The 14152-nt window shown below is 42.0% G+C and overlaps 1 pseudogene; it reads left to right on the top strand.

The window, feature by feature from the left end:
* The window catches only part of LOC117411281 (regulator of microtubule dynamics protein 2-like), a 59939-nt pseudogene extending 46131 nt beyond the window's left edge, over nucleotides 1-13808 (top strand).
* Nucleotides 13809-14152: the final 344 nt, after the last annotated feature.

The raw sequence follows: 14152 nt of genomic DNA, 5'->3' as shown, positions 1-14152 counted from the left end.
CATCCGTGCAGTGACTTCTTCAAAGAAGTTTTAGAGGTTAATCAGGCAGGACCGTCCTTTTCTTAATCTGTGTTGGCTGTTGAACTATGATACCATAGCTACAGTATATAGGTACACTGCTAGTTTCCCTCTTACGATTGATTTCCATGATTTTACGTTGTGGAGGTGAGGCTGATGGATCTGTAGTCTCCTGGGTCCTCCTGCCAATCATCTAAGGCGTCCTGTTTTGACTGATGTGTCAAAATTGTTTGCCAGTGACTTACCAGCAGCAAGTCCGCTGGTTTGGATAACATACACAAAAGTGTTTAGTCTTGAAAGACCCCAGTTCTCCTAGTACTTCTGTTTTTACTAGTAGGGCAGCAGTGTGGAGTAGTGGTTAGGGCTCTGGACTCGTGACCGGAGAGTTGTGGGTTCAATCCCCCGTGGGGGACACTGCTGTTGTACCCTTGAGCAAGGTACTTTACCTAGATTGCTCCAGTAAAAACCCAACTGTATAAATGGGTAATTGTATGTAAAAATAATGTGATATCTGTATAATGTGAAATAATGTATAATGTGATATCTTGTAACAATTGTAAGTCGCCCTGGATAAGGGCGTCTGCTAAGAAAAAAATAATAATAATAATAATAATAACTTAGGAAATGCCTATATGCAGGTACTGTACAATTAATGAAAATTCTCAACACCTAAAGTTTCAAATAACTATTGTGTAAAACATCTGAATTTAAATTATGAAGCGAAAATATGAAACTCAACAAAGTGAAGGAAAAAAAATGTTATGTTGCTGAAATGTGTCCATTACCACCAAGTAAAACTAAAGAGATGAACAGTAAATTAACCCATGTTAGGATTTACCTATCAAAGCAGGTTTCCAGGATATTTATATTAGACTTGTATGATTGCACTGTCCAGTAATTATCCTGTTTGGATTGCAGAGGGAGCATCCATCATATGGGAGATTATTTTTGTTTCCATTTTTGTCTCTCTTTTTTTCTGTGAATAAAAAAAACTAGAGAAAGTGTAATGATCTTAAATCGAAATGTATAATTGTCTGCATTTTTATCATTTAAAAACAGCATCACCACCTCAACCAACACAATTCACATCCAGTCTAGTCCTATACATCTTCTTTTGTAAAGAAAGCAGACAGGACTTTTATGATTGGTACAAGTAATTTTTCAGTGGTTTGTCTTGCTAAATATGACTAACAATAAGTTAAGATGTACATATGACTGCCTCTATTTATTTATTTATATTTATGAATAAAATTTAGATATTTTATATAGCATCATGTAATCAAAGAAAATACAAAATTCTATCACACAAATCTACCTGAAGCCATGGGGCTCCCGAGTCGTGCATCCGGTAAAGGCGCTCCACGTGGAGTGCAGGATGCGCTCTATAGTCTGGATGTCGCGAGTTCGAGTCCAGGCTATTCCACAGTCGACTGTGGACGGGAGCTCCCAGGGGGCGGCGCACAATTGGCCGAGCGTCGCCCGGGGGGAGGTAGGGTTAGGTCGGCCAGGGTGTCCTTGACTCACCTCGCAACAGCGACCCCTGTAGTCTGGCCGGGCACCTGCGGGCTTGCCTGTAAGCTGCCCGAGAGCTGTGTTGTCCTCCGACGCTGTAGCTCTTGGGTGGCTACATAGTGAGTCCGCAGTGTGAAAAAAAGCGGTCGGCTGACGGCACACACTTCGGAGGACAGCATGTGTTCGTCTTCGCCCTCCCGAGTCAGCGCAGGGGTGGTAGCGGTGAGCTGAGCATAATAAAATAATTGGCCATTCTAAATTGGGAGAAAATAATAAAAAAAATAATTGGCAACGACTAAATTTATAAAAAAGAAAAAAAAAGACACATCTACTGGAAGCATAATAGTAGTACAGAATTTCGAAATGTCACATTTTTCAATTTGTGTCAGTTGTTCGTTAAGAATATGGGAAAACTACAAACTGGTATGTAGTTTCATTCGACTTTATGAAGCAACTTGTGTTAATTCTATACAGTGCTGCAAAACCTTTGGCCATAGCTGTACATTACAATATTTGAAACTGGATACTTTAAAAATAAGACATCCTTTTGGTCTTGAGTAAGACTAAATAGCCCAAACATTGTTTCCAACACAGTTTGTTTTATACATTCACGCTTATGGTTTTAAATAGGCATCACTGGTGCTTGGCCTTTATTTCACACCAACAATTGCAGTGTACTGTGTCTCTATGAGCAGATGCTGAACTCCTGGCATCACAAACATAGATATGAACAGATCATCTAAAGCATGACTATTAAACAATAGGGCTTCCAACAAAAACATTCCGCAGTGATCTCTTTTTTTAAATTAACAAATCTAATGTCATTGGCTATGGATCAAAGTGCAGTTGCAGGTACTATCAGATTTCTTTCATCCAGTCAATAAAATTGATGGTCGAGGTATCGTGAATCTAAATTCTCCTTTCGGTATGTGAATGTATTGTTTGTTTTGCTATAAGGTTGTGTACTAGGGTGTGCATCTTCAGAAGTCAGTGAAGTGTGTTAAGAAGTGCTGTTATGTATTATGATTGTGTACATGTTAGTACAGCTATCTGGCTTAAACATAGGTTGTGAACTAGTGAGTGCCTTACACAGTAAAGTATAGTACAACTGCTATTCCTGTACAAATGGTTTAATTATGAAATAATCAAATGTGCCAATTATCAGATCATGTATTATTGAGGGTTGTAGTCACATTTTCCAATAATGTAACAAAGTAATTGTTTCCCATCTTATCTTAACCAAACATTCCCCCACATGAATACTTGGTGGCAAGTAAGTAGATTCTATTTGACAATGCTATACACATAACAAAATAGAAAGTGTCAAGCCAGTGTCTTCCACCTCTCAGATATGGCACTGCAAACTGCTACAGAACAACTACTCCAGTATTGGCCATTTAGTTTAATTAACACATCACGTTTTACATTAAATTCCATACATGATGCACTTTTCGTTCACAGTCATTGGTCTTACCTGTGTAGCAATGGTCATTGGGTTTTCAACCCCTGGCAGTACTTCTAAGGGTCATAAAATACAATGAAAAAAATTTCAATTGAGTGGATTTCCACTCTGATATTCGGCTGGTTGATGCACACGTCTGACGATTCTGCTATGGTTTTCAACTTGTCGTGTAATTGAATACTAATTGGTGAAGCACAGTCTTTCTACATTTTTATTTTGAGTATAAAAGCTCCGATAAACAGTAATCACAATATTTGGCGCGGCTGCATTTTAGTAACAGCAATAAGCGACTGGATGCATTTGTTTACAATGTTTGATAACCAGATTATCCTGTGCATCATTTGTGGAATTCATACATTTCTTGCATGGAAAAGAAAAATTAAGTAAGAGTCTGCAGAAAGTGCAAAATGACAGTAATACTGAGTCCCTTTGGATAATTATGTTGGCTTTATCATTGTTAATTATTATAGTTTTATCTTGAGGTTAATGTTTTTGATGTTGTAAACATTTAAAATGGCACACAATTATGCTGAGATGGGAAGTAAATGGTAACATACACTAATAAACACTCACAGTGCTGATTTTTGATTATTTATAATAACTTTGTTGAATAGAATGTGAATATGTGTATTTCCAATGACTGTTTTTTGATTCTGTGCATCAAAGACTTGTTATTAAAAGTTAAGAGTTAATGTTTGGTATTCTATCCTAAACCAGCAGTTTGTCAGTCCCAAACTGTTGTGACATAAGTGTTATAATAAATAAACAGGGGAAAATTGAATACATTTGTTAATCAGATTATTCTGCCTTTTATTGCAATTGCGGTAGAGTGAAAATTGTAAAGTAGTTGAGCTGAAGCCTCCAGACAGTTGGGGTTGATAAACTACTTTCAATTGTCCTAAAATGTTAAAGGGGGCTGCTTCTTAATCTTTAACACGTAGGATAGCAGTGTTCCTTCAATTCAAGCAAACTCTGAAAGGGTGTTTGTCTGCCTGTTGAGCAGTGTGTCCTCGTTCATATCTTCTGTTTAGAATGTATGCCAACAAGCAAACAGTCCCACATAAAATTGGCCAAAACAGTTTTCAACATTCTCAATGAGTAAGTAACTTAAAATGTCTTAAATTATAATTTCCCTTACAGTAGCTTGCTGGGAGATTCCTTCCAATTAGGTAAAAACAAAATACAGTACAGCAAAAATAAAAACTCAGTACAGTAATCCGTCGCGTATCCGTCTGTCACATATCCGTCCTAATCGTTTATCCGCCACGATCAACCTCTTCAGCAACGTTAGTTTATAATTGACAGAGAAGATTAGTTCAGATATTGTAGATCCTACCAAAGTTTTCATACACTGTGTTGTATGTGCTCTGTGCGCTGCCATTGCTGGTAGTGTCACATGAGCTGTTCAGTGTGTTGACTTGATATGTAAATAAATCCTGTTCGCCTGCGGGGCGTATCAACTCCAACCTCTGTCTCGATCTCCTGCCTGTCACGCAGCAGCGAATGGAAACACCCACACTGCAGACAGCTACCCTGTCACAAGCATTAATACCCTGTGTCTTTCTAAACAAGGGATTTAGGGGAGCTCCCTAATACAAGCCGAATCTCAAAACAATAATTGTGTAAATATAGTAATTGTTACAGCTGTGTATAATGGTATTTAAAACAGGATTCATTCATCCGACTTTTTACATATCCACCCTTACTCTGGTCCCACCGCAGTCGGATATGTGACGGATTACTGTACTGAAGCAACACAATCCAGATCAACTCAAAAAATGACTGAAAACAACATGACAAAAAAAGAAAATCAATGACATTTGAAGAAATCCTTTAATATTGAACAGTACATTTCATGCATAGCACACCAAATCCCAAGCTGGACACAGTAATACTTTAAACAATGTAAATTCATGGTCTAATTTTTTTGGTCACGCACAGAGGAGAAATTTAACAAGACAGGATAAGCCAGTTCATTTTTCTTTGTTTTCTTTTCAAGCGGCAATCCGTTTAGCCACGGTATGCTGTGTTTATCTGATTAGCACCCATTGAGTGAAAGGAAAACGTTTCTTGCCAGTTTCTGAACAAGAACTGCCAAATAAGGTTTTAACTACCCCCCCTTGCCTAGCAACTAAATTCCTTGACCTTTTCACCCCCTGAACCTCTGCATAACAGGTGTCTGTACCCTGTTGCTGCAGTGGACAAGAGTACCAGCAGGATTAACTTTATTATATTTATACCACTTTGATCACACCATGCATCCTGCTCAACCCGCCCAGGCTGAATTACACCATAGAACTACTGTTTCTTGCAATCAGAATATACCCTAGGAAAGAAAGAGTTTAAAAATAAATCATTTCCCAGTCAGTATATAATAGTTCCCTTTCAAGTACGAAATGTAACCATACTGTATGGCTATCTACCTCCTAAAGACCCGGCCTTGTGCCCCACCTGGAGTCAGTGGCTTGAGTCGCTCCTTCCCAGGGATCAAGCAACATAAGTCGGCTGACTTTGTGCTCTCCCCCCAGCCTGCAATAGCTCCGGCTGGAGTTATTTATTTCTCGTTTTGGATTAGTCTAAAATTGCGAGGTTTTTATATTTTATGTAATTGTTACAATTACTGTATTTTGTTGAGAAAAAAAATATTCTCTCCCACAGTATCTTGATGCTGTTTTGGTGACAGCTTTAGCATCACTATTACGAAGGTTGTTAGTTCATTCTGACAAGCAGGCTTCCCTCAGTCTCGTGTTGGTACTGACTGAGTGGTTTTGCCAGTGGCTTGTACAGGTTGGCATCCATGTACATTGCTACCCGTGGTAACTGCGAACTGGTGGACCCATGTACCGAGGTCACCGACCCCACTCCGTTCCCGTACCGTACCGACCTGGTGCTAAAGTCATTCACCTGGTACCATCCCGGTTCCAATCCAGTACCGTACTGTACCCATCTGCTGATAAAGTCACCGAAGCGACCCGGTACCGCACCGTACTGACCCGGTTTCTACCCGGTCCTACACGGCCTGCTACCAACCAGTGCTCACACCCCTAGTCCGGTACCATACCGGTCTTGTTCGTGTTTTGACACACCCGGTTTCTGTGTATAAGCAGATTGAGGCAGCACCTGTACAGCTGTATACTGTACACTGCATTGCTTGCTTCTTGCATCATGCCTGGGTTTTATCCCTGCGACACATGCAAGGCCACTGCCTGCTGAGGACAAGCACGGCAGATGCTCTTCCTGCCTGGGGCCAGAACATGCCAAGGAGGCACTGACCAACCGCAGTTTCTGCGAGTTTTGTGCACCTTTCTCTAAGTGTACCCTTGAGAAACATCTCTTCCACGGCTCTACACAGTGCTCTGCGTCCCTTATTCCTACTCAGCGCTCTTCCCCATCACCCTCTGTTAGAGAGGTGGCTGCCGTCCTCACCCCATGGCTCTGTGCCATGGGAGACCGGGTGACGCATCAGCGAAAGTAGCCTACACAGAAAACTGTCTTCACGGTCTTCTTCATCTTCCTCTGCTTCTCCTTCTCCTCCCCCAAGGAAGAAGAGGAGGAGTCACCATCCCAAGCAATAGGCGGACTCAGAGCAGATGGAAAACCTCTGGGCAGCTGGTAATCACCAAGGAACGGTTCACACAGAATTACTCTGATGAGGTGGGCGAACAGGAGCTGACATTCCCGTCTGAGAGCGTGGAGTCAGACAGCATGTCCCCTGTGGTTAAGCTCTCCCTGGCGGTAAAGCTTCTACCACTGATCAAGAGGGCCACTGCAGCCCTGGCCTACAGAAGGCAAAACAATGCAGTCTGTCTTTGATGATGAGCCTACCTGGCCCATTTTCCGCCGGTGGTGACTTCAGTTGACGCTTTGGTACAGACGCCTAATTTAGTGCTCCTGTCCAAGGACGCTACCTGCCCCAACAAACAGTGCTGGGTCTCGGAGGTGATCCTCAAGCGTCCCCACTGCGACATGATTCAAAATGCCATTGTGTTTTCACCCTCTTCTGTTTGTAATAGAACATTTAAATAAACTGGGATTCTATAGTCTGACACCTGCACCATACACAGACAACATTGTAGAATCTGCACTGTGCCTCGCAAAACAGAGATCATGACATACTTCCATTTTAACATATTTTTTTAAAAATGAATAGGAACCAAGTTTTTGTTTAACCTTTTTCTAGTTTTACTCATTTTTATCCAAATTTGAGCATCGGTTTTGCTCCTACTTTGTGAAAGGTGGTGTGACAGAAATCGAATGGTGCTTGGTGTTAGATCTCCTTCTCGACCTGTGAGGGCATTGTGTAATGGGAACAGAGTACCCTTAACTAAATGGCAAGACAATTTATTCCGTAGGGTAGGTGGAAGTTGGTCATTTAGGAAAGGGGCACAGCTACGGTATCCAAACTCAATGACCCAGATGGTAAACGGTGTGGCACCTGAGGATTGGAGGAGCGGATGTGCTCGTTAACCTAGGGGTCATGAGCAAGGATATAAATAGGGGACTTAGCATGTGTGATCTGACTACCAGTTGCACGGTCCGGAGCTGTAGCGAAAGTCAGCATAAACCCGGACATCACTTTCACCCCTGCATTTCACAGAGAACTGTATTACACCACTTGCACATATTCACTGTCACTAAGAACTGTGTTTGTGTTTTGTGTTTAGTGTTGGTGTATAAAACTGGACTTTTGGTTACGGGTCAAACCCGGGCAATTACAAATACCGAGTGAACACACCGCTGTATCACTCCAACATTATTATTTACAGGTGTTTGCCATACGGCTCTGGACATTGTTAATTAAATCAATAAACACCCTTGCACCTGGAAATCATTGTCTGTCTGTTTTGTATCCGCTCTGCACTGCACTCACCACTTTGCCACAGGTGGAAACAAAGGAGAAGCCTATTTTTTGTGGGCATCACAAATTTGCAGATTTGCTTCAGTCGCAATCAGAAGCAAGTTTGTTCTTAAGTGGGAAAAAAGTTTATCCATATTGTACAATCAGTTCTCATCATATCATTAGAATGTCAAACTGAGGATTTGCCTGACCTTGACCTTATTTCACGATTCGATAATTAGTAAATTTTGTTGATTCATGGTTAGGCCATGTTGACTGTACATTGTACATGCAAATGGCCCTTCTCTAATTCTCTGGGTTTTCAGTATTTCAGGATGTTTTGTGTAAGTCAGATGACAAAATAATGCATTATATGCATTGAAGTCTTTCATTCTTTTTTTGTATGTATGCGGTGGTGGTACTGTTATCATTTTATTACTTTAATTTGTATATTATTATAATAGTCAATGCCAGGATGCCAATGAATGTTTAGAATTGCTGCCATGAAGCGTGTGAATGGTACATTTTTTCAACTTAAACAATGATTGACAATCTTTGACTCATTCCTTGTGGTTCAGAGGAATGTTAAAATTCCATTCTCTTCGCGTTGTTACGTTATACCCTACTTTAGTACGAGAGCATGGTCTTGTATATTAATCTTCAAGTATTAACTTTCTCTTCCCTTGTTGCCATAATTTGTCTTGCACAATAACAGCATTTTACCAGTTTGATTGAATGGCCAGAGTCAAATTGAATGGATTGTGGTTGGGAGATTCAAACATTAGGCTGCTGGTTCATCATATATTAGAGCAATAATATATAAACACGTGCTTACCATATGCTCGTTATTTTCAATCTGCAGCTTATCTGTCCCCTTTTTTATGACACCTGACATTGTGTTATTGAGTGCCAAAATCATATACGTTACAAGGAAGGCATGTTAAGCTCGAACAGTTTATTTACACATTTCTCGTAGGATATGAACTGAACAGAGCAAACTTTTAAAATGGCACTTGATTTAAAATTATTATTTTAAATCAATTAGGCTAATGTAGTGGCTGGTTTGAGTATGATTGGAGAATTAACTACCTTTGTCCTGGCTTCCCTTCTGGGTGCTTTGCCTCAGCTCTCCTGCAACATACAGAGAGATTCAACCAAAGAAATGCCTTTGTCTGGAAGTCAAATGTTTGCATTGTGTCTTCACTTGATGAATGGATTAAATAATTGAAATTCCTGATTTTAGAATAATATGTGAAATAATCTCTTATCTTAATAGGCAGCATATTTTCCCCACCTTCCGTGTTCATTTTGCAGGTTTGCCATTATGTGTGGCTACATGTCTGAGTACGAGAGTGTGCAGAACAGAATCAAGAATGGCTATCTCTTTAAGGTATGTTTTGGCAGTTATTCTAAGCAGCTGCACTTCTTCATTTAGTTCTTTCTGACAGTGTGTAAACACAGGTTTTCTAGAAAGCAAGCAGCCTCTGGGGATGTGCTTGCTAAGGTGCCAGGGTTTAACAGATTACTTGTGCATGTCCATACAACATCACTTCTTGAGCATTTATACTGCACGGGTTGAAAAAACAATAAAAAATAAGAATACACACATAGCAATCATTATGTTGACTTCTCCCAGATGCAATAAAATAAACAGTTATCTCATTCATAGAAAAATGAATGCATATATTGTTTTATGTTTGATTGCATATGTATTAACATGTTATATATTGGATATATTGCACCACAGCCCCTCACCCCCCAATTGTGTAGAAAAATGTTTTAGTTACTTTTGTACATTTCTTCATGCTAGTTATCAAAAAATAATAATAATAATAATAATAATAATAATAATAATAATAATAATAATAATAATAATAATAATAATAATACAAGAGAGAAATATGCTTTCCTATATAGGTCACTGTAGCAGGGCGAGGTGCCCTGTGCATTGTTTTGTTTGTTTGTTTGTTTTTAGATCGGGGTCTCCCCTCCGCCCCTGTGCAGTGTGCTTTTGTATTTGTTTTGTTTTATGATTTATTGATTATTTATATGACTGCGAGTGCCGTATGTTTTGGTTTTGTTTTGTATTGTCGGCGTAGCCGTGTTTTTGTTTTATATTCTGTCTAGCGTGGATGGGTAGTCTCATCCACAGTTTAAAAAAAACTCATGCAGAAGGTGAACCATCTCCCGAGTTAATTACGGGATTAATTTTGTTGCTAATTGGGAGATGGTTCACTTTAATAAAAGCCTGCAGCTCTCGGCACTCGAGGTGGGTGTCAGAAGGAGAGTGTGAGCGAGAGGAGTGACGGAGAAACGAGATATAGAAATTAAACATAGGAACAGTGAAGGCAATCTGCCCAGCCTGACCTGTGTTGCAGTTATTTTGTGTTCGAGAATTGTTTTTGTTTAAATATTTTCTTTTGTTCTGTGAGCAGTGATTTTGTTAAAACCTTTTATTTATTTTTGTTATTTTGTTTAATAAAAACGGCAGCCAGCCGATTCTTTCTTTTGAACTGCAGTATTGGTGTCAGTTTGTTTTTGTTCCTGCTTCTGTCTGACGTCAGACCATCGACCACCCTGTCACACATGGTGTCAGAAGAGGGATTGCAGCGCCTCCAGGACGCAGGCAGAAGTAGGTTACTGCAGTTTTTCATTTTTCAGTTTTTTAATTTGTTTGTTTGTGGAGTGAAGAGGAGGAAGGAAGATGAGAGGAGAGAGGAGGAAGAGCTGCAGAAAGCAGCAAAAGCGGCGGCAACAGCTGCCACCAGGGGTTGTTGTGGTAGATGAGTGGTGCCCTGGTTGTGGGGAGTTTGGGCACACCGTGGCCATCTGCACCACCCAATACCAAGGAGAGGAGTGAGTGACCCAGATGGTCAACTGGGTCTACCAGGAGCGAGAGGGGAGAGAGCGGAAGGTGAGGAGAAGGAGGCAGAGAGGGAACATGGACCTGGAGTGGGAGGGGCCCGAACGTCCTGCGCCTGAGTGGGAGGAGCCCGAACGTCCTGCGCCTGAGTGGGAGGAGCCCGAGCGTCCACAGCCCAAGAGGGGGGAGTCGGTGCGTCCACAGCCCAAGAGGGGGGAGTCGGTGCGTCCACAGCCCAAGAATGGGAAGGCCGAAGGTCCACAACCAAGGTACACACCAGCAGAGGGAGAATACCTGCTGGTGCCACCTCCACCTCCGTGGGAGGACTGTGTGTCGCTCCCACCTCCACCAGCAGAGGGAGAATACCTGCTGGTGCCACCTCCACCACCATGGGAGGACTATGTGTCGCTCCCACCTCCGCCAGCAGAGCGAGAGTTCCTGCTGGTTCCACCTCCACCGCCCTGGGAGGACTGTGTCGCTCCCACCTCCGCCAGCAGAGGGAGAGTTCCTGCTGGTTCCACCTCCACAGCCCTGGGAGGACTGCGTGTCGCTCCCACCTCCGCCAGCAGAGGGTGAGTTCCTGCTGGTGCCATCTCCACCTCCGTGGGAGGACTGCGTGTCGCTCCCACCTCTGCCAGCAGAGGGATTATTATTATTATTATTATTTATTTCTTAGCAGACGCCCTTATCCAGGGCGACTTACAATCGCTGGTTCCGCCTCCATCGCCACCACCAGCAGAGGGAGCATGCCTGCTGGTTTCACGGCTGCCGCCAGAAGGGGAGGAGCCCCTGCCGCCTTCGCAGCCAGAAGGGGAGGAGCCCCTGCCGCCTTCGCAGCCAGAAGGGGAGGATTCCCTGCCGCCTTCGCAGCCTGAAGGGGAGGAGGCCCTGCCGCCTTTTCAGCCTGAAGGGGAGGAGGCCCTGCCGCCTTTACCATCAAGAGGAGAGGAGCAGGAGCTACCTCTACCTGGTCTACCTCGTGTGGTCGGAGCCCCACAGAGGGGAGCTGGCAGCCACGAAGAACGGGGGGGAGGTCAGGAGACCAGCTCCCCTAGCCGCACTTTTGCTGCCGGAGCTTGGGTGGCCGGAGCCCCACGGAGGGGAACTGCCGGCCATGAGGAAGGGGGGGGGAGGTCAGGAGACCAGCTCCCCCAGCCTCACTTTCGCGGCAGCAAAGAGTGTGGCGGGAGCCCCAGAAGAGGGAGCTACCAGTCACGAAGAATTGGGGGGTGCCGGACATTCCACCATGGCCACCCCCAGAAACAGCTTGCTTCCCCTCTTCCGGGACTTTAAGACTGAGGGGGGAGGTAGCCGTTGGGGCCATGTGTGCGTTGCACAAGGGGGGGGGGGGATATGTAGCAGGGTGAGGTGCCCTGTGCATTGTTTTGTTTGTTTGTTTGTTTTTAGATCGGGGTCTCCCCTCCGCCCCTGTGCAGTGTGCTTTTGTATTTGTTTTGTTTTATGATTTATTGATTATTTATATGACGGTGAGCGCCGTATGTTTTGATATTGTTTTGTATTGTCGCACTGTAATAAACATTGCTTCAGACAAAAAGACGTGCATGCACTGTAATAAACATTGCTTCAAAGACAAAGACTTCCATGCACTGTAATAAACATTGCTTCAAAGAAAAAGACTGCATGCACTGTAATAAACATTGCTTCAAAGACAGACTACATGCACTGTAATAAACATTGCTTCAAAGACACAGACTTGCATGCACTGTAATAAACATTGCTTCAAAGACAGAGACTGCATGCACTGTAATAAACATTGCTTCAAAGACAGAGACTGCATGCACTGTAATAAACATTGCTTCAAAGACAAAGACTGCATGCACTGTAATAAACATTGCTTCAAAGACAGATTACATGCACTGTAAAAATATTGCTTCAAAGACTCATGTGCTGTAATAAACACTGCTTCAAAGACAGAAAGACTTCTATGCACTGTAATAAACATTGCTTCTCAACACTTACACAAATGAGACCCTCTATGAAGAAAACTCCAAGCTTTTGGTTGATTAAATCAAACCCTAATCAGAAATCCCGCTTGCTGTTTTTCCTTGTATATCCCTGCCACAGGAATAGATTGAAAGTTATTGCATTAATTACAAAATCCACTGCAACTCATTGCATAATTTACAGGCTTCATGAAGTTCCAATGAAATGTCCTGGTTGGCTAAAAACGAATACATTATTCAAGAAGATCTGTGATCTGAACCCCCATGTTTATTGTCCCAAGTTGTCTAAAGTCTTTACTATGTAGCTGCACCACAACCTCGTGTTCTTGCCTTGTGTATTTGGGGCTGCATCAAAAGCCTTTATTTCCATTGCAAACCTTAGTGATTAAACATAAACCGATATACATTTTAGCATAATTTGTTCATTTTCTAAAATAATAAAGAATCACAACTTGCACTTGTCTACTTGGTCTAACCAGTTGTATGTTTGGACACACTGGGTTAATCAATAGGTAACAAGAGTACAACATTGTAATTGTAGTGCTAAAATATCACAATACACAAAGAAGCACAAAAAGAAAAATTAATGCTATTTTTATTTAGCTGCCGGGAATTTACGCTGCATTCATCATAGCTTTAACATCCTTGTCTAATAATCCATTTCACACACTGGGTACTTTTTAAGACTCCAGTTGAATATCAGTTTAAGTGCATTTTCCATTACGAATGGATGACATGGTTATAATGTAAGCAATAACCATGGTGTGCTGTCGTCTTTCCTTGCAGGATAAAGAAGCCCAGAAAGAGCTGGTCTCTGTTCTGTCTTCCCTCAGTCTGTGAACTCAGGCACACTTTCCCTATGGTAGAGCAGCACTGACAAACTGGAGAAGGAATGATGTTTCGAACCAGGAGATGTGTTATTTATTGCAAGTCTTGTGTGGTGTAGTCTCTTAGATTTATTAAATCTGTGGTGTTTTTTTGTTTTGTTTTTTGTTTTTTTAATATATATTGTATTCGTAATGGAACTTTTTTGGACTGCATCCTGAGGTACCTTCAGCAGCACAAAAATTCACTGCTTTTAATACATTCCAGGATCAATGTTTAAAGAAGGTTATATATTTATTTACTGCATTTAAACACCTTGGTGCAACATTTTGTAAACCAATTATGCAACAAGTGAAATATCTGGTTGTTCAAACCGCACCTCAGGCCCTCATCTACAGTCTGCTTTGATCCCAAGCCAAGGTGAAGTGACTGTAATTTTCTCGACATTGGATGACACGCACTCTGGCACAGCCCATTAGGCGGTTTCAACAACACTGTTCATAAGAAAAGAATAAAAACCACCCTTAAAAGATGGTATCTCTCTTGCCTGGCAAAACAAAATACCACTATTTCCTAAAAGGTGCGTGCTAAGAAAAGTAGCACGCACCAAAGGCTCACCTTCTTGGAAACAGTGTATTGAACAGAAAGCAAAAAATGAAACATTGCTATAA

The sequence above is a fragment of the Acipenser ruthenus genome, chromosome 6 (assembly GCF_902713425.1).
Source record: "Acipenser ruthenus chromosome 6, fAciRut3.2 maternal haplotype, whole genome shotgun sequence".
In the NCBI taxonomy this organism is placed as follows: domain Eukaryota; kingdom Metazoa; phylum Chordata; class Actinopteri; order Acipenseriformes; family Acipenseridae; genus Acipenser; species Acipenser ruthenus.
Note: the sequence above shows the minus strand (reverse complement) of the source record. Positions and strands in the feature narration are given on the sequence as shown.